The sequence below is a fragment of the Dreissena polymorpha genome, chromosome 9, assembly GCF_020536995.1.
Source record: "Dreissena polymorpha isolate Duluth1 chromosome 9, UMN_Dpol_1.0, whole genome shotgun sequence".
In the NCBI taxonomy this organism is placed as follows: Eukaryota; Metazoa; Mollusca; class Bivalvia; order Myida; family Dreissenidae; genus Dreissena; species Dreissena polymorpha.
The window spans coordinates 3,267,279-3,289,410 of NC_068363.1; the positions used below are offsets into that span (position 1 = coordinate 3,267,279).

The 22,132-nt window shown below is 34.5% G+C and overlaps 1 long non-coding RNA gene across 4 annotated transcripts; it reads right to left on the minus strand.

The window, feature by feature from the left end:
* Window positions 1–2,464: 2,464 nt before the first annotated feature.
* On the minus strand, window positions 2,465–14,758 carry LOC127845719 (uncharacterized). Of its 4 annotated transcripts, none has more exons than XR_008033341.1 (10): window positions 14,538–14,758; window positions 12,957–13,069; window positions 12,170–12,238; window positions 11,240–11,357; window positions 9,925–10,048; window positions 9,137–9,242; window positions 6,670–6,725; window positions 6,126–6,218; window positions 5,592–5,685; window positions 2,465–5,086 (listed from the first exon to the last, which is right to left on the minus strand). It is a non-coding gene; the product is annotated as an uncharacterized LOC127845719 (long non-coding RNA). The 4 variants fall into 4 exon arrangements; XR_008033342.1 differs by having other exon boundaries at window positions 11,269–11,357; window positions 12,944–13,069; XR_008033340.1 differs by having other exon boundaries at window positions 12,944–13,069.
* Between the last annotated feature and the right edge of the window lie 7,374 nt (window positions 14,759–22,132).

The window sequence follows — 22,132 nt, forward strand, 5'->3', positions numbered from 1 at the left end:
GCGTTATTGAGTTATCATCCGGAAACCACCTGGTGTACGGACCGACCGACCAACAGACCGACCGACATGAGCAAAGCAATATACCCCCTCTTCTTCGAAGAGGGGCATAAATATAGGTATAATTATATTAATAACCATTGATAGTATATATGTAATTGAATAGGTCGTATTACATCATTTGTAATGGAGCTTAATTATGACAACAAAATATCAAATAAGCATATTGTACATATATTGGGTCTTCACATGACAATTGTCACAATAATAACACGTTTTACTTACCCCGCGTAACAAATTTCGTTTCACGTGATAGCAAACAGTATTTAACTAAATATCAATTATGCTTTTTTCATGCTTGTATCAATTTCATAAGAATTAGCCCTTGCTTGCTACCTTTGCGAAACAAAAATATAGGCAGCTCAAAGGCTCTGCACATAGTACAATATATTATTTAATGAAACTGATATTATGACATTATGAAAAGGTGTCTGTAGTTAAACAAACACGAGAAACAAAATGTTTTAACTGGTTGCGTTTGATATTAAAAACAAGCATTTCATAAACCATAAACAGACCACCTACGCAATAAAAAATGTAGATGGTCAAAAGGTCATGTAATATGCTCTATGAAAATATAGATGTTACAAGTACAGTATTTAATGTGACATAATAGTTGTAAATCAGTGCATAACAGTTCTAAAAATGCAGCCATATTGTCGTAGAATACATCTAGGAACAGACACGATACTATAATATAACCTTCATTAAAAAGATAATAATGGCAATTGATTAAATACATTCAAACACAGTTTTGACAGTCCATTAAAGGCGACCGTTAAAACACAAAGACAGATTAAACAAGATGCGTTTGTGAAACACAATGTCCCCCTATATGATGTTTGACCTTGTAGGATGACCTTGACCTTGTGAAGGATGACCTTGACCTTGACCTTTCACCACTCAAAATGTGCAGCTCCACGAGATACACATGCATGCCAAATATCAAGTTGCTATCTTCAATATTGCAAAAGTATTCATAAAATAAGCGATTTGGGCCACATATATTTGACCTCTGACCTTCAAGGATGACCTTGACCTCGACCTTTCACCACTCAAAATGTGCAGCTCCATGAGATGCACATGCATGCCAAATATCAAGTTGCTATCTTCAATATTGCAAAAGTATTTATAAAATAAGCGATTTGGGCCACATATATTTGTCCTCTGACCTTGAAGGATGACCTTGACCTTTCACCACTCAAAATGTGCAGCTTCATGAGATACACATGCATGCCAAATATGAAGTTGCTATCTTCAATATAGTTAAAGTTATTGCAAAATAATAAAGTTGGCGCAAACAGACAGACAGACCAACAGACCAACAGACAGGGCAAATACAATATGTCCCCCACTACTATAGTGGGGGACATAAAAACACGTGAATAAAAACATGTTACATATGCGGAACTATCCCAACAATTAATATGCAGTACATAATAAATGCAATTAAAGTTACAACAAGATATATACCTTACTTAACAGTTTCTAGTGTTAAACAAAAACAATAATGCAAAATGCTTGAATATAGTAAGTGGATTAAGCAGACATGTTATAAAATAGTTATGAATGAACTTTACAGATAATTGAACAAAACTTGTTTTAAATCACATGATAACAGTGTATATTGCTTTTCACTCGCGTTATAACCGTTAAGGTGAAACCTTAATTGTATTTTGAAGGAGCATAGAATATAACAGTGTGCATCCAAACCACATAAAATTTAAGTAGCAACGGCACTATTACAAATTATAGTTGAAAGTGTATGTGAATTAAAATATAAACATAATTCTAATTTCGAAATATAACAATAATTATACTTTGTAATATACACAACTATACAACCATTGTTTCATTTAACTGTCATTAATAACAGATACTTACAAATGTTATATGTAAGAGTTTTCAATATACCTAATATGTCAGACTGCCTATTTGGAACACAAAAATAGAATCACACATAATAAAATGTAGTATTTAATTGAATCTCTGTACAAACGAGACAGTAACATGTCATGTCCAAAAGAAATAGAGCATCAGTTACAACCTTTAAAAGAACAGATATTCATTCTACCCAGATACATTCTTAGACATTATTACTACTGAAAAATATTAAGAAATAGATATAAACAAGAGCACCGCCTTGCGGGTGCAGACCGCTCATCTATTTTCTTTTTAAAGGTGAAGGGACTCTCATTTTCAATCACAAAGGAGGGAGGGGTGGAGTGAAGAGGGGTGTATAGCATGGGAATGTGGACATTTATGACATTATTTTCAAAAAAAGGGGAAAAAAAATGCGAAAAAAAATAAAATCGGGGGGGGGGGGGAGGGGGAGGGGGTTTAACCATTAAAATAAAATGAAATTTTGGGTGGAGGTGGGGTGGTATAGTGTGAGGGTGTGGTGGTCAATTCGGGTAGGGGGGGGGGGGGATTCAAGGTAAAATTCAACTTGCCAGGTACAGTCACCTCATGATAGCATGAAAGTATTTGAAGTTTGAAAGCAATAGCCTTGATAGTTAAGAAGTAAAGTGGATCGAAACACAAAATTTAACCATATATTCAAAGTTACTAAGTCAAAAAAGGGCCATAATTCCATAAAAATGACAACCAGAGTTATGCAACTTGTCCTTTTACTGTACCCTTATGATAGTTTGCAAGTGTTCCAAGTATGAAAGCAATATCTATGATACTTTAGGGGTTAAGTGGACCAAAACACAAAACTTAACCAAATTTTCAATTTTCTAAGTATAAAGGGCCCATAATTCTGCCCAAATGCCAGTTAGAGTTACATAACTTTGCCTGCACAGTCCCCTTATGATAGTTAGTAAGTGTTGCAAGTATGAAAGCAATAGCTTTGATACTTACGGAATAAAATGGACCTAAACACAAAACTTAACCAAAATTTTCAATTTTCTAAGTATAAAAAGGGCACATAATTCTGTCAAAATGCACGCCAGAGTTATCTAACTTTGCCTGCCCAGTCCCCTCATGATAGTAAGTAAGTGTTCCAAGTTTGAATGCAATAGCATTGATACTTTCTGAGAAAAGTGGACCTAAACGCAAAACTTAACCAAAATTTTCAATTTTCTAAGTATAAAAAGGGCACATAATTCTGTCAAATTGCACGCCAGAGTTATCTAACTTTGCCTGCCCAGTCCTCTCATGGTGGTAAGTAAGTGTACCAAGTTTGAATGCAATAGCATTGATACTTTCTGAGAAAAGTGGACCTAAACGCAAAACTTAACCGGACGCCAACGCCGACGCAAAGGTGATGACAATAGCTCATAATTTTTTTTCAAAAAATAGATGAGCTAAAAATACTTATCACAAGGGAAGAACATATGAAGTTGATTTAATAGTAACCATATCATGCCTATTTGAAACAAAACAAGGAAAACAATTGTCAGAAAACCAAGTTGTCAATTACAAAAAAGTATGATAAAAGGTGATATGGGATTTACAATTAATATTTAATTAAAACAAGCCGTCAGAGATGGGTGAAGCTCCCCAAAGTTTTTTTGGTCACAATATTGCACTATATATTCAGATAAAAGGAAACATCTTGAGTGGCATAACTTTGGACAAAATAATAGGATGGATGGTTTAGCAACTTAACAATTTCAAAGGGCCATAAGTCTCTAAATAAATCATCTAACCAGAACCCACAAATAACACGCGCATCTCTTCAAGGCAGTTAAGCTTCCCATAAAACTTCATTGAATTCAAGTCATTAGTTGGGGATAAATAGCCCAGACAAGAATTGCACTATATGTACAGTATATTGAAAATTTCAAAGGGCCATAACTCTGTGAAAAATCATCCGACCATAACTTGCTGATAATATGCACATGTCCTGTTGGTAGTGAAGCTTCCCATAAAGTTTCATTCAATTGCAGACATTAGTTGCTGAGAAATAGCCCGAACAAGAATGCACAATATGTACAGTAAATGGAAAATTTCAATGGGCCATAACTCTGTGAAAAATCATCCGACCATAACTGGCTAATAACATGCACATCTCCTCTTGGTAGTGAAGCTTCCCATAAAGTTTCATTGAATTCCCGTAATAAGTTACTGAGAAAAAGCTCAGACAAGAATTTTTTAGAGGAGCATAAAAATGATTCAAATATGAAATTTCTTTGTGTTATATACCTCATTATAAACTTCCTATTTTAAAACAAATCAATAGGCAACCGTGAGGCAAACACGAAGGTATTATAAAATGACAGCATATTTTTTATTGAAGTTTCTCTCTGTGAAGACAACAGACTATGAATTATTGCATATGGTTTCTTAGTCTGATTTTTGTTATCCCTGAATTATTAAAAAAAACACATTTAGTTCTGATCACCTTTGAATAAGATGCATTTTTAATTTGAGAAGACATGCTTCGCACAATTATAAGGCAACTTTTAAACAAATGCAAAGCACAAGATACACGTCGTTATAAACTTGTGTGTTTAAATTGTACACTCTGGTCAAACTTTATGTTCAAATAATTATTTTTATCAATTTTACAAGTCTAAACTAGGTTTTTTTGTTATAAAAGCAAATGTAAAGAATGCTTCATTAATTTGTAATGCAATGAAGACTAGTTTTCTCATGAAATATCACATATACCTAAAGCTACCGTATAGGGAGAAATAATTACTTTTGACAACTTTCAAATTCGAATAAATGACAATTGAATGTTATTAAACAATGTTTCTGAAACAAGTTATGTATTAATTTTAAAACAATTTGCAAAGAGATATCATATTAATTCATCAATTTTACCAAAAAAAAAATACCTTGACCTTACACAACTCAAAGTGTGTAGCTCCTTGAGATGCACATGCATGCTATATATGAAGTTGCTACCTTTAATATTGCAAAAGTTATTGCAAATGTTAAGGTTTGCACAAACAAACAAACCAACAGACAGGGCATTATGTAAATTAAATTAAATAAATTGTATTTTTTTAAAGAAAAATTGTGCTTCCAATGCTGGATGCATATTTCCTCATCAACTGTGTCCGCTTTGACTCACCTGAAAAATATATAAAGATGCATATTAAATATTGGATCTGTCATCTTTACACATATACTTTAAGCTGGTTTTCTTAAAGTTTCTAAGATAATTCTTAAACAAATTGTTCTAAGATTTAAAGTTTTAATTTACTCTTCTTTTCATGAATCTTCAACACAATATGAAATTCAAAATCCATGCATATTTGTATGATTGTTTCAAATGATCATGATATACTCATATTTACTTCCTTTATTTACTAAGGACTTATAGAAAAGCAAGAATTGAAATTACCATAACACAGATGAAATATTTGTTATCAAGGACACGTTTTTAACAGTAACTCTTATTGCTGTTGCTTCGCGATTGTATAATCAATTGTGTCTTACTGACTAGACAGTGTTTTCTCAAGCCCTTTTCAATCTAAGTATGCTGCCTAAGATAGTTCACTGCTCTTTGCTCGGATAACTTTTTCTGCATTTTTGGATATATTTATGTTTACAATTAATTCACATAAATAGAGTACCCTGGCTGTTGCTACATGATCGACCACTGGGTCAGTGTCTCCCCCCTTCCAACTCCATGGCAGAGGCAGGGTTGTTTGCCAGCTGGTCCGAGTTCTGCAAAATGATCATGATGAACTCATATTTACTTCTTTTATGTTCTTGTATTCTTATTTTCTCTACCGTAAATGACAGCTGCAATCTCATTCCTAATGTGCTTATTCACTCATGTTATCCTAGTATTTTAATGTAGTAGATGGAATATCATGTGAATGGATCTTAAATGAGAAAGGACTTATAGAAAAGAAAGAATTGAAATTACCATAATACCCATAAAAGATTTGAAAGCAATAGCACACTTTTAACAGTCACTCTGATTCCTTTTGCTTCGCGATTGTATAATCAATTGTGTCTTACTGACTAGACAGTGTTTTCTCAAGCCATTTTCAATCTAAGTCACCTGCTGCCTAAAATAGTTCACTGCTCTTTGATCGGATAACTTTTTCTGCATTTTTGGATATATTTATGTTTACAATTAGTTCACATAAATAGAGTACCCTAGTTGTTGCCACATGATCGACTACTGGGTCAGTGTCTCGCCCTTCCAACTCCATGGCAGAGGCAGGGGTGTTTGCGAGCTGGTCCGAGTTCTGCAAAATGATCAGGATATACTCATATTTACTTCCTTTATGTTTTTGTATTCTCATTTTCTCTACCATAAATGACAGCTGCAATCTCATTACTCCTGTGATTATTCACTTATGTTTTCCTAATATTTTAATGTTGGAGATGAAATATCATGTGAATGGGAAATCAGATCAGAAAGGAATTATAGAAAAGCAACAACAGAAATTATCCTAACTTTGAGTAAAGATTTGTTAGCAAAGGCACGTTTTTAACAGTGACTCTTATTGCTTTTGCTAAGAGATTGTATAATCAAGTGTTTCTTACTGACTAGACAGTGTTTCCTCAAACCCTTTCCATTCTGAGTCCTTTGCCTAAGATATTCCACTGCTCTTTCATCGGATAACTTTTTCTGCATTTTTTAAACATATTTATTTTTATAACTAATTCACATCAATATAGTAAGGTGGCTGTTACCTCATGTTCGACTGATGGGCTACTTGCTATCTCTTCTAGATGACCTTCAATGAATTCTAGAAAAGTAAGTTAACAATTTGAATAAATAAATATGCTTTAAAAGTATTTGCAGCAATTAAGTTAGTCATTCATGTGTCCAAACATATTATTTCTATGGCTTTTCAAACAAGGCATGCAAACAAGGGCTGTTTGTAAAACACGCATGCCCCTCGAATGGGCTGTCAGTTATAGTGGCAGCCATTGTGTGAATATGTTAGAAACTATTTTAATGCTTCAGGTCAATGTGACCTTGACCTAGTGACCTGAAAATCAATAGGGGTTATCTGCCAATCATGATCAATGTACCTATGAAGTTACATGATCCTTGGCCTAAGCATTCTTGAGTTATCATCCGGAAACAATTTTACTGTTTCTAGTCAATGTGACCTTGACCTTTGAAGAAGTGACCTGAAAATCAATAGGGGACATGTGCCAGTCATAATCATTGTACCAATAATGTATCATGATCCTAGGTTTACGCGTTATTGAGTTAACATCTGGAAACCATTTGGTGGACGGACCGACCGACAGACCTACATGCGCAAAACAGTATAACCCCTGGGGGCATCCAAAGTGCAATATAAATTCATTTACATATACATGTTCACACTGTACATGCAAACCAGCAGATTCTGTAGTGTGTGAGTTCCAATTCCACAGGGACAGTATTGGAATTTTGTGTGTGTGTTTCATTTCTTTGACTTAACAATTTCATCAATTATCATAAGTGCATAGCAAAACACTTTAGTAAATTTTAGTCTTGACTCTTGATGATTTACATTCTACTTCATTTTTAGTTAAAGTGCCCTGGGGATTTTTTTTAATACTTATTCAAACACCTATCTTACAGGATTATTATTATAATGGGGTATCATTTTAAATAAATCATTAAAGCGGGTATATACGATTTTTATATGTGCTGAATTGTAAAATATTGATACAAATATGTTATAATAACACACAATATGTAAGAAAAATGATACATTTAAGACGAATAGTAGTAGAAGTAGTAGTAGTAGTAGTAGTAGTAGTAGTAGTAGTAGTAGTGGTAGTAGAAGTAGTAGTAGTAGTAGTAGTAGTAGTAGTAGTAGTGGTAAAAGTAGTAGTAGTGGCAGTAGTAGTAGAAGGTGGTGGTGGTGGTGGTAGTGGTGGTACTAGTAGTAGTAGTAGTAGTAGTAGTAGTAGTGGTAGTGGTAGTAGTAGTAGTAGAAGTAGTAGTAGTAGTAGTAGTAGTAGTAGTAGTAGTAGTAGTAGTAGTAATAGTAGCAGTAGCAGTAGCAGAAGCAGTAGCAGCATTACAAGACCAATACTTAAGAATGATCAAATGGGAAAAGGTAACCTACACTGGCAGTAAATATGGGGCTCATTTACAGGTCAGATTTGGAATCTCTGCTGTAAAATGAGATTTTGAATGAATTAAAGGGAGGTAAATCTGTAATAAAAAGAACATGCATAAACCGTAGTTGTTTCCCTTGTTTGAACCATGCTAAATCCTTACAAGTTTGGAAATAATTGGATGAAAAATTTGGACTTTATTGCATAAACACCATTTTCTCAATTCAAGGGGAGGTAATTCTGTACTTCATGGACCAATAATGCTCATTTTTTGTAGGGTTCGTGTCCTCATCGATATAAAGACACTGTGCAAATTTGGAAAGGATCGGACAAAAAATGTGGAAGATTTTTTAAAGTTTTCACAAAATAGGCAAAAACGAATAAACATGCAAAGTTCAACGAGCTCCTGCGGCCATGTTTTTTGACGAATCAAATTTCTTTGAACAACTTTTTCAAGGGAGCCTTCAAAGGTCATCCATGTGAAATTTTTTGAAAATTTGATGAGCGGTTTCTGACAAGAAGATTTTTTAAGGTTTTTACCATATATGGTCATGGCGGCCATCTTGGTTATGTGATCAATTTTTTTTTAACAATTCTTTTGTCCCATGACCTAGGGATGCTCCACATGAAATTTAGTTGAAATTGGCTCAATGGTGTAGTAGAAGAAGATGTTTACAAATTGTTTACAGACAGACAGACGGACGGACGGACGCCGGACGCTGAGTGATCACAATAGCTCACCTCGAGCTATCGCTCAGGTGAGCTAATAAAAAATATAATCATATTGCAATGATTTGTTTCTTATTTGTAAAGCCATTTTCTATCATTTTCCTTATTGAACATTTTTTTTTTCATAATCCAGTAAAAAAAGCAATGGAAAGTAATTCACTTAAGAAAGCATAAAAAGAACTTTTCTGGATAAAAAACACTGGTAAGTTATAATAACGGTTTGCTTTTCTTTGGTTTTAAATCAAAACATATAAAACATATATATCATTTTGGTGGAAAAGTGATAAATGATAAAATGGTGGAAAAGTGATAAATGATAAAATATATACAGTGTTTCGTTTTTGTTGGAAATAAAATTATTTACCCCCTTCAGAAAGCAGTCTTCTGGCTATTTGTCTCCGTTCTTCTAGTAGTTGTGTTTTGCTGAGCACAAACTCTAGGGATTGATTTTGCAGGTAGCATTCTGCTTACTAAAGTTGTTAATATCATTATATTTACTGAGAGGTAGCATTGGGCAGAAAAAAACACAACTGTTTCAACCAATTAAGTGGGTTTGAAAATTAATTTACCAAGGCAATCCAAGTAATACTTAGGCACGCACAAACATTTTATGAACATACATATTAATTACAAGTTTCATGTAGTTCCATACAATAGTTACTGAGCAACAGCTATGGAAAGCAAAAAAAAGTTATGAAATTCCTTACTTTCAATCAATGAAGAGGATAACTATGGCTTTACCAAGTTGATGCAGATTCCTAACGTTCAATCAATGAAGAGGATAACTATGGCTTTACCAAGTTGATGCAGATTCCTTAATTTCAATCAATGAAGAGGATAACTATGGCTTTACCAAGTTGATGCAGATTCCTTACTTTCAATCAATGAAGAGGATAACTATGGCTTTACCAAGTTGATGCAGATTCCTTACTTTCAATCAATGAAGAGGATAACTATGGCTTACCAAGTTGATGCAGATAAATTGAATGCGTGTACCAATGCAACATGATAATAGAAAATAATTTTTAAGGTTCATTACAAGAAAAAGTTAAGAAACAGCTGTGGACAGAAAAGTGTCACAGATGGACAAAAAGACAAACAACGCTTAAAGAAAAAAAGTCATTGGGAAGTACAAATAACAGATTCCATTACCTTTAAAACGTAGACACCGCAAGATATTGAATCTGACTGTTTTGCATGACGTGGGCAGAGTATGTTCCAATGTATTGGTCCGCCCATATCAATGCTGGATAAGCGCCGAATGTGCACAAATTTACTGTTCAAAAGCAAAAAGTAAAAAAACAACATCATCAAATCACCATAAATGATACATTATGAGTACAAATATTATTTGCTAAATTTTTGGAATGAATAAGGAATGAAATTCCCTAGCTGGTAATGGAGACATATTTTTTGCGCTGTCCAGAGTGATGTCAGGATGTCTGGTTAGATGTTCCTTGCATCTTGTCAGCACTTATTCTCATAAAACACTTAAAGGATTAAAAAGAAACTTAGAAGGAGTGTTCATTACCAAGCCTTGGTTTGCATATTGGCAGATTTGTCAATTAAGTCAAGTTCACAAGGTTAAAAACATAATTACCTTGCCAGTGCTTCTTTGCATAAATCAATGAAGGATTTTAATGTTACTTGGTCAGATTTATTAATAGCTAGCTTGGTTCTGCATACTGTGAGGATTTTTATTTGGGTCAAGGTTAGAAGGTTAAAACATGGATTTATTGTACTTCAAACAAGAGCAAACAAAAGCATAAAGTAAAGAAATGTTTCCCTTGTCCACGCCTCTTCTCGTAAACAAACCAATGCAGGAATATTAATGAAACTTGCTAAGTGCTAGTACTAAGCCTAAATGTAAATTATCAGGATTTTTAGTTAGGTTAATGTCAGGGTCACATGGTTAAACAAGAAAAGTGTTTTTAGAAACACTATGTCCCCTATTGCGCCGCTTTGAAGCTATATATTTGACCTTTGACCTTAAAGGATGACCTTGACCTTTCACCACTCAAAATGTGCATCTCCATGAGATACACATGCATGCATGCAAAATATCAAGCTGCTATCTTCAATATTGCAAAAGTTATGGCAAATTTTAAAGTTTGACGCAAACATATACACTCAAACCAACAAACAAACCTACAGACAGATAGACTTACAGACAGGGAAGAAACAATATGTCCCCCACTATAGTGGTGGGGGACATAAAAAAGTTCTTGGTAGCAATTATTCCCATAAACCACTGAAAGGTGTCAATCAAACTTAGAAGGAATTACGCTTATGCTACATATTGTCAGGAAGTCTAATTTCGGTAACGGACATGACACCAAAACCTCCACAATCTGATCAGTGTAAACTTTTTATATAAATGATGATTATTTGCAAGTTAAATATTTACATAGCATTTTACAGTCTGTGATATTTTCTAATTTAGTATATGAAGTTAAATGTATCTAACCTGTTTAATTAAATAATGTACACATTTACATCCATTGTTGCAGGATCTGTTGCTGGGAAACATTCTGCTCCCCCATCGGATTTATGTACAAAACTTTGTTGTCTTTCGGTTGCACAACCTGAAGAAAATAAAAGAGGCCCCCAGAGGGCCTTGGGGTGCTAACCTGAATAATATGCGATCTTAATAATTAGTCCCACTGGCAGGAATCTTGAAAATTTAACCTATTTAGAAAAATTTTAAAGTTTTTTTTATATGTACATACATAAAAATAATTTGACTGCTCCAGGTTGGGGATATTTTTTTGAACAAGAAAAATAAATTTAGCAATCAAGATGAAAATACTATAAATTGTTCATGCCAAAAACCTTTTATCTATGCCTTATGTTTTCAGAGAAGGTTTTTTTAAGTTTTTACTAACTACATACTTTCTTGTATGAACACAATGGCCCAGCAGGACAGGGCAAATTTTAACCTGTGTGCCTAAATTTGAACAATATTGGCAGATGTCCACTTGGCAATGATGTATGCACAATATTTATCCTATATGCCTTGTGGTTTAAGAGAAGACTATTTGTGAAGTTTTTTTAGTATATACATGTAGGGAAAACATATTGGGCCCCAGGGTGGGCCTAACTTTTGGCCCCAAGCCTGTAATCTCAACAATCTTTGTAGAAGCCCACTATACGAATGCCAAAAATGTAAGCTCTATGCCATGTGTTTTGAGTGAAGATTTTTGAAGGGTTTACTGTTCATATAGAGGAAAAACAGATTCATCACAGGACAGGGCAAATTTTGGCCCCAGCTCTGTTATGGAATCAATTTTTGTAGAGGCCCAGTAGACAATGTTTCATGCCATTTATACATGTATCCAAGTTAAAAATTGGACAACCGTGATATTTCGCAAGTAAATTGAGAATCATTTTCACTTACTATAAGAGACCAGTGGAATCCACCCTCATTGACTGCACCAACCAGATGATCATACTCCAGTATCTGCACCTTTGCATAGAAAATACACTTAAGACAAGAGCAACGCTCGGCGGCAGGTTCAGTCTTGAATAAATGAAAGCTTGTCAGAATTATTTTTAAATCACAAAGACCTTGACCTTTGACCTAGTGACCTTTAAATTGAGTGTGGTGTGTAGAACACATCAAAGTGCATCTACATATAAAGTTTCAAAGTTGTAAGTGAAGCACTTTCATTTTAGAGCCAAAGTAAAGGTTTTAGCACGACACAGACGTCGGACAGCACGAGCTGGCTATGACAATACCTCGAGTTTTCTCTGAAAACAGCCGAACTTATAATACTCAATCAATTTATTCTTGAAAATAACAATATACATGTAGACTTCTTTTAATCAATGCTTTATAAACTTTTATTCATTGAGACCATCAAACAACTCCTAATAAATACCAAGTAAATGCACAGATTTAACATGAATCTTCATGCAGTTATGACCATATTTCATAATATTTAAAAATATTTCAATGCTTAAAAGTTTTTACATGTTCCAGCAACTGTCACAAAATCTCAGCCCTTTAATTTCAGGTGAGCTAAAATATGGTTTCCATCATATTGGTCAATGCAAAGGGTTATTTCTTAATAACGTTAATGTGCTGTCATTTTAATGTAAATGTTTAAATGTTCACGGAAATGCCTCAAAGTTAAGGTATTAAGATTTTATTATTGAACATGCTACATACCTCGCTTAAAAACCTGTGTTTATCAGGGTCTTGTCCCAAAAATATGGCAGTCCATACTGTACTTGCTACATGGAGAACACTGCCATCCAAAGGCAAACACAGCAGATGTAAAAATGCATCCATTATCTAAAATTAAGTATTTAAGACATGCCATAATTAAACAATCATTTTAACACATGAAGTCAGAACAACCAGATACACTGTTATCATGACAACAAAGTTTGTGTGTTCATTGAAATGTTTTCCATTTATGTGTTGGCATTGTATATTTGTTTATATGTTTTCAATTAATTGGTTATTAAAATATATTCAATAAACTCAAGCCAAGCCATCAATTTTTCTGTTCAAGTTAGAAACAAGTACACATCAGTGAACAATGAAATAATAATAAGAACACCATCAACAATTTAGAAGCAAGACATGGATTAAATAATCATTGGTACAACTATCTGTGTAAACAACAAACTATAAAACACCATTTACTCTACATTATTAGAAGGAGACTATTATTTTCTGAATGCAAAATTAAATATATAAGGAAAATAAATATTATAGGTATTAATGTTCAAACAGGTCACACAATTTTACGGCAGTTAAATTGTAAGAACTTTTGGTTTGATAAAAAGGTCACGAGGTCCGGTAATATTAGAATCATTTCCAAATTTGCCAAATTATTATCGGAAAAATCCGAGGACCGACAGTATTTCGGAAAGACTGCAATAGCAGAAACAACACATGTTCTTTAAACCCATTATGTCTTTCGCGTCTCTGTTCTTAACGATCAATGGCACTGACATCTTCATATAAATATTTGATGCAAATGTGCCAAAAATATACATATGTGGTATGTAATTTGCAAAAGTAGCATGATTTTGTAGTAAGTGGGAAAAGATTGAAGTGATAGAAAGTCCTGAATTATTTTTGATGTAGGACGAACCTAGTCATGATGGTGTTGAGGAGCGATTGTGTGAAAAAATTATGCAAGAAACATGTAAATAATGATTTCAAGATAAATGAGATTTTCAAGTCTGCTTGCAAATTTTTAGCAAAGGCAAATTGACAGACAATACTTCAGTATGTTTTTTGGTAAACGTACAGCTTAATTAAAAAATGTTCACATAGTCAGTATAACGAATCGATATGCATGACAATGTTCTGTGCAAGTGAATTTCATATAAACTTAATGTTTTAAATCTATAGCCAGTGGCCAACGTTAATGATTCCGACAACACTTATTTGCATGTACATGTAACCCTTTTGGCTTTATCATCGTGAACTCACTTTTGAAGCGAGTCAACAGCATCTTGAAACCCATAGAGAAAGTGTAAACAATAAGCTAGGTGCGGTATTTAACAGGCACAAAAATTCGATTCGAAATATTAAAACACCTGTAGACTGGGGTGACCCACGTCTTGCCAAAATAAGGGCACCATATAACACACTATGCATCTGCGGAAGTGCAGGTCAACAGAACAGGAACTTCAAAATGCTGGAGGGGTGTAAACAAATAAGCAAGGTGCAGCATTTAACAGGCACATATCTTCGAATACCAAAATGACCATAAAAAAACACTGGAATCGCACTGTTAAAATACCTGTAGACTTCGGTGACCCACGTCTTGCCAAAAAAACAAAACGTTCGCACGTTTTGATTTCTTCCTCTCTGATGTAATTGTCGGCGTCAATAAAATAGGGAAATTTTAACACCGCCATTTTTTACAACAGACTAAGTTATCTCCCTTCGTGGGCGGAGTTAACACCGCACTACTTTTGAGAATACTCTTTGGCTGATTAATTTATTTGGAATACAGCGTTACCGCTTCAACAATACGATATGTAACGTAAATGACCGAGTTGATACGAATATCAGCTTGATTTAAGGACTGGATAAATCGATTATAATTCCGTCTAGTCCCGTACACTTCTTTGTTCAGCGAAAATTGTGCGTTGTTGTGGGGGGGGGGGGGGTGCGTGCGTGCGTGCGTGTGTGCGTTTTTCGAATTTATGAGGTCCTTCCGCGACTGAATCTGCATATTCTTTAGTTCAATAGTCCCAGCACTACTACCTTAGAGCTCGATTGGTAATTTTCGGCTTGGGTACTACTTACATGTACCCCGGGTACTCTTAAGTATACTTACATGTATCCTTTGTACTTTAAATATACTAAAACTTACCCGCAAATTTTAACGCTAAATCGGTCTTTGTCGGCTATATTTTTCAATAATAATTGTGGTCACATTTATGTCAATTTTATGTTCAATGACCTTAAAATTATCGTAACTCATACTCAGGAAGCATGTTGATGCAGTTTTTTTTTTCAAAGAGAAGTTTGTTTAAGATAAACAATATCGTTTTACGGTTATCGGTAGCGCGTTTTACGAAATCGGATTTTGGGCTGGAATACAACCCGGGTACAGTTTAATATCGACCGGATACGTCTCAGTATATTTACCGTACCCGGGGTACATGTAAGTATAAGTAGTAGTACTTGGGATACATTTAAGTAGTACCCGAGCCGACAATGACCAATCGAGCCTTACTGGACTCACCAAAGTTGGGGCGAATTTTAAAAGATAGTTGCAAGTTTAAGCTATTTAAGTGTTTCTGTTTGTTTGTTTGTTGTTGTTTTTTTTCATTTTCTGTGTGTGTTTTTTAGGAAAACCGGAATTCAAGGACGTAACCTCGCCAGTCCGGTTCGGTGACCACAAAACAAACCCACATGCTTCCGGAACGATCATTGGACCCGGTCGCCTTTGTTACGAAGCGCATGTAACAAACACTGTGCTAACCCGACACTAAAGTTGCTTGTTTTCACCAACACAGCCTTACTATATCGAGTAGGTAAGTCGGCCCGACATTTCTTTTGTTAAATTTTGTCATTATACACAAGTTATTGCCAACTTTAAAATATATAAAAACAAATGACGAGTCTTCCAATATGTTAACACATGTGTCTTTATATAGAAATGTAGTTAATATGTTGAAAGTAGTTAGCCATTTATGCCTAGCGTCTAGAAAAAAGGCCTTGGCAAACAGCGTAGACCCAGATGAGACGCCACATGATGAGGCGTCTCATCAGGGTATGCGCTGTTTGCTTTAAGGAATTTCTGTAAGAAACATTCTAAATATAGAAATACATATACTAGACATACCTAATTTTTTTAATAAATTGATCCAATTTAGAAGGATGGGAGAGTCCACTAGGCATAAATGGGTTAAATTGAGTACATAAAATGTTACGATTCACAAAGACATACGAGTCGGTAGTGTTAGTCAAAACGAAAACCTTTTAGGCATCATATAATCTTAGCAACCGTAACACTTCGCAAATATTTTGAGGCATTTACGCAACACCAGCGAAAGGTAAAGTAGGCAAATATGCAAACATGTTTTTTTTATTTTAAGGTGATTATTTTATGTATATAGAGGGTTAATCTCATATCAATCAAGCTTCATCCGCCATGGGCTGTTTTAAAATTATTTGGTAGTTATGTAAATCACTCTTAACGAGCGTTGAGGCCTTAAAGCGGGACTGCACGATTATTATATGTGTTAAATTGTAATATATTGATAAAAATATGTTACAATAACACAAAATAGGCAAGATTAAGGCAAGGCAATACAACAGGTATTGTTTTATTCTATTTTGACATTGCATTTGTGCATTATATCGTTAACTCATATTAATGAAGTAACTTATATAATTTGCCTGAGTTTTCCAATTTAAAATAACAGCTTTGAGAAATATAATAAGGTCAAAAAATGAAGAAACCAACCAAACACGTTATTTGAAAATATGTTTATGTATAAACTGCCTTCATCCAGAAACGTGGTTCACTAAAGAATATTAAATCCTAAATGACCCATGTGAAAATTGTGGGGAAACTGACACAGACAAACTATTTGTTAAGTGGAATGTCGCGGGTTTGGCGCCTGATCTTACTTCTGGTAATTATTCACATAGCATCAAGTATTTTAAAGGAAATATGCAGTGTGTTTTTATTATCGTACAATGTTAATAACTATACATATGTCTTAAGCTAACGAATTAAAAAAATGTTTGATGTAGAAAAATCGGGTAAAATTCGCGTCATTGTTGTCTGGATCAATGGTTTCACCTACCAAATTATCAATTAACTCTTCGTTTGGATGCTTCCGAAAAACATTCCTGTCACGAGGATTCACCTTCGAAATATATTCGAATAATTACTCTGTGTTTGTGATATTCGAATAATTACTCTGTGTTTGTGATATTCGAATAATTACTCTGTGTTTGTGTCTTTCATTTTGATCTCATGCTTCATGCCCCGATCTTGATATTTCTCCTCTGTCATTTTTTTCTCTCAATATTTCTCTCGATTTACGTCATTCGACGGCTTATAAATTCGTTGTTTCTCTTCTCCTGAATTTAATCTTTCTCATCCCCGCGATCGTGCCCGTTGTCATAAGAATTAATTTTGTTTACTTTCTCATGTCCACATTGGTTTTCTCTTCTTCTGCTATATTTACACACTCGTCCTTTTTTGTCACTATTAATCACTTCATCCATTGTTTCGTTGTTTTCAGTTTCCTCACTTGCTTCTCTTGTTTCATTTTCTTTTTTTCCTATCCATCAGCAGTTTTGTCATTATGGCTGTTCTCTCCTTTTTTCCTTATTTTTGTTTTGTTTTCTGTTTCTACATGTGCCCTTGCCTTTTTTTTCGCTTAACGCTTTACCGTGTAATTTATCATCGGCTCTAAACATGACTTACTTGGTTTTCATTGAGAAAGTTTCGATTTATGTTCCAATTTCTCTTTGAGAACACATGCAGTGAAAAGCACTTGATATCACTATACAATGCCATAATAATTATTTTGTATTCTGAAACTGAGTATTTGCAAAACAGTAACATAAGATGGATAGAACCGTTATTAAAGGGAATCGTTCACAGATAATTGTTTATTTTGAAGTATTCTCGACTCAACTAGTTTGAAGGAAATGCTACAGTACTAGTAATGGATTTATAAAACAGTATAAATACTTTGTTATTAATTCTAAAAGTGAAAGTATCCATTACATGTACATATACAACCGTAAAAAATCACTTGACGAAACAATCCGAAATATCGAAATGGGGAAATCAATAGCGTTTTTTCCGCTTTTATGTGACATTATAGAACATACGTTTACTGATCACATTGCATTTGGTATACCATAGGTTATAGAAGTTATTTCGCCGAGTGGCAGAGCGTTTGCCTGTGCTTGCAAAGGATGATAATTTGTGTATTTTACTACTACATTGTTTGTTTTTTCCGTACAGACATAATTCTATAATATTTTTAGAAAATACGTTAATCCTAAAAAGGAATTTCATGAAATACACGAATTATTTCAAGAAAATGAGGTGAAAAACAAATAACTTCAAAAATCAGACATAACCATTATTTGTGTAACTTGAGGGAAGAGCAAGGCATCATGTAGGAAAGGTACAGTTTAGTTTTCAGCATAGTTACACAAAAGTCAGTCTTTCAGTCTTGTAATTACTCATTCTTTCATCCATTTTCGATAATTAATTAATTTACATATTCAATCAACGCATGTAAGCATGGTTCTTGGATTTCCAAATCTGTTCACACAGGGGCAAATATATATTTGTAGGAAATGTAATTTTTCCATTACAACACCACGGACCTGAAGCATGGGCGTAAGAATGAAACCATGACTCATTACGAATAATCAACACATTTTCACCACAGGTGGTTAGCGTGTGGCTATGATATTAATTAGTGAAAACATCATTTTGAATGATAAATAATCATATTATAACGAAAAATTAAATTTTATGAAAAAAAATCACTATCAAATATATATAAATAACAAGGTATGCAACTCAAAATCACCCAAAAACGGGGTGCATCGCTTTGAACAGCCATATCTTCATCAATTGTGCAGCGATTTTCACGATCTCGGTCTTATTCAACGCAGAAATGAATTTCCTTTCTGGAAATGTATATGTCTTGCAATATTTTTACAAATACTGTGTCACCTTTTAAGAAATAACACGGTACACAACTCGCATGACCCAGTTGACAATGATCATGCAGTCTTTAAGATTGAACTCTTCACGGAGTAAAGGGCGTCTTCCATACAAAGTTCATGTACCTCGATACCATAATTCAATAAAACGTATGAAAAAACATTATTACCGTTGTTTTCGTTACATTATGCATCAATACTAACTATCAAGCGCCGTTCGAAATCTGTATTTACATACATTTCAACTAACTGACATTTTAAACATACGAGTGATTTCATTGGTCCAATGCGGAGGTGTGTCTTTACAACTGGAGTTTTCATTCATAAAGACTGCATGATCATTGTCAACTGGGTCATGCGAGTTGTGTATCGTGTTATTTCTTAAAAACTGGCCCAGCATTTATAAAAATATTGCAAGACATAAAATTTAATTTTTCGTTATAATATGATTATTTATCATTCAAAATGATGTTTTCACTAATTAATATCAAAGCCACACGCTAACCACCTGTGATTTTCACAAGCATTATTACTAGCATAATTATGACAAGCATATGAACGCCACACTATGATAGATTAAATATAAAACGAGCGCAAAGTTGGACCTTATTCGCTCATGTGAGGTATGGTTTTCGAGAGATTGTATAGTTTGTTTGCATAAAAAGTCGTTAAAAACTCGTTTACTCTAATAGTATACAACAAATATTATAAGCGCAATTAATTATTTCGATATTCTACCCAAATGGCACGTTAGGGTGCAGTGAAGCCTCGATCCTGCTACACAAGGTGTCGCAATGCCAGCGCCATAGCAGTAGACCACGAGCTCCCAGTAAAACACACGCATAGACGGAAGGGTTTCTAAAATTACCATGAACAGGGCATACCACGTATAACAGACGGGTCTATTGTGCCAAACGTAAGGCTGAATGATCCTTATTTAAAGTATCAGAAACATAATTTCTTTAAGGTAAACTTGAAAGCAATATCAAAATGCGGAAGATAAGTTAAATGCGAATGTCACTTGAATAAACATTTTACATACATTTAAATCCTGAAACCATACATGTGGTGAAATAGTTTATTTGTCGTGCTTCTTTAATCAAATTCTACATTTCTTTTGAGAAACCCAAACAATCGGAAAATATAGCCAAATGCTATAAAAAAAAAAGTTACACAAATAACTAAAAAAACATAACCTATTAACAACACACAATGCAGTCCGTTATTGCGGATCGTTCAACTCTGTCCACAGGACGGATTTATTCGGTTTCTTAGAGCCCACCATCATCAGGTACTGGTCGTGGTTGCCCGATGTCTTTCATATACTTCTTCTCTCTTCATCAACCACTTTCCCTTCTACTACCACTCTTACTTTCTATGTTTTACTTCCATCCATCAACCTCACTTGTTTGATACCTTTCCCTCTCTCTTCCTCAGTCACCTTTTAATCTCTCACCTTTCTCTGTCTTCTCTCCCGGCTCTGTCTTTACTCTTCTCTATATATTTAATCTCACTCTATCTGTCTTTACTATCTTACGCCTCGCTTTATTTACTCTCACTCCTAAATGTATTAATTTTATCTCTCCTCCCGGTCTATATTCTCATTCCTTCCTCGCCTTTACTTTACTTTTTCCATGTCTCGATTCGCACTCCTCTCTTTACTAACTTCTTCATTCACTCTCTCTTTACTTTCTCTAGTCCATGTCTTTACTCTCACTCTTCTCGTTCTTAACTGTTATACTCTCACTCCTCTATCTCACTCCAACAAGTCCTTACTCTTTTATTTTTTCCATCTCTCGTCCTCTCTGTTTTCTACGAAGCACACACATCATCCTATAAACGTCCTCATCGCGTTCTTACAACAACCGCCACACTCTCTTCAGCATTCAATGTGTTCTCAGCCCGCACACGAAGTTGCTACAAGGCGCATACGACGTGGTCATGGCGCGCATACGACGCTTACAAGGCTCATATAATTATCTCATAATCTGCATATTCACTTAAACACATTATCACGTTAGAATTTGCTAGTTGTGTTTGTAGCTTCGCCATCATGCCGTGTATGTCTATTTTCATACAGTTAATGTGATATAGTAGGAAATCGTAATTTTGTCCACACAAACTTTCTGAAAACGGATATAGACATGGCGCTTTTAATGATGTAAACAAAAGCGACACACGAAATGGAAAACAGTGCGCAAGCAGAAGGTAAAAACGGTTTATAAAACATATGAGGTCGCATTAGGAAAATGACTATGTCTATGTTGGTAGATAACCCAGTTAAAATTTCAATGTTAAAATGTACAATCACAATATTGTACCAATCCAGTATAAAAGTAAAGCATTTTTAAAGCAGTATATTGTGAACATCTGAATCATTATGTACTGGAACCTAGCAAGCAAGCAAGCAACATGGATCCTAGAATGATGAAAAGGCCGTCAAAGACAATCGGCTAAGCAATCATGAACAATTGCAATACGAAATATATTGAATGTGCACCGTTTGATTAACGTCTTTACATTCCCAAGCTACGTGTCATACATTGGATCATGTGTACGTTTCATAAGTCAGATCTATGCTTTGTCATGCGTCGGATCTATGCTAACATTTCATATACAGTCCACTCTCGTTATCTCGAAGTCGGCGGGAACAAGAAAAAATATCGAGATAACGAGAGTTCGAGATATCCGATTAGGCGTTTTCAAAGAAAAAATGAGACGAAAATTTACCTTGTTTTTAACATCTAAATACCTGCTAAGTGGTCTAACGCGTTTTTACAAGGCAAGATTAATTTTGCTATTTAAATGCTTAAAATGCTTAAAATGACGTTTTAAGTATTACAGAATTGCATGAACACATGCGGTTATAATTTTTCTAAACTGTCGAGTAAACATCCGGTAATGTTGATATTTAAAGTTATGATGCAATTGACCTCCAATCAAGACGTGGGTTTTCCATCTGAACAAGCGTAAATCACGTTCCGGAATACTGAACTGTACATGTACATTTTGTAGTTTGAAATATTCTTTCAAGTTAGCCATGATAATGACTTTTGGAGTTCAATGAACAACACCCTGTTACTTTGCAACGGTTTATATACGCAAAAATATAACTCAATGCATTTTGGAATGTTGTTTGTAAAAACAAATAGTCTTTCGGCATTTCGGCAGGCT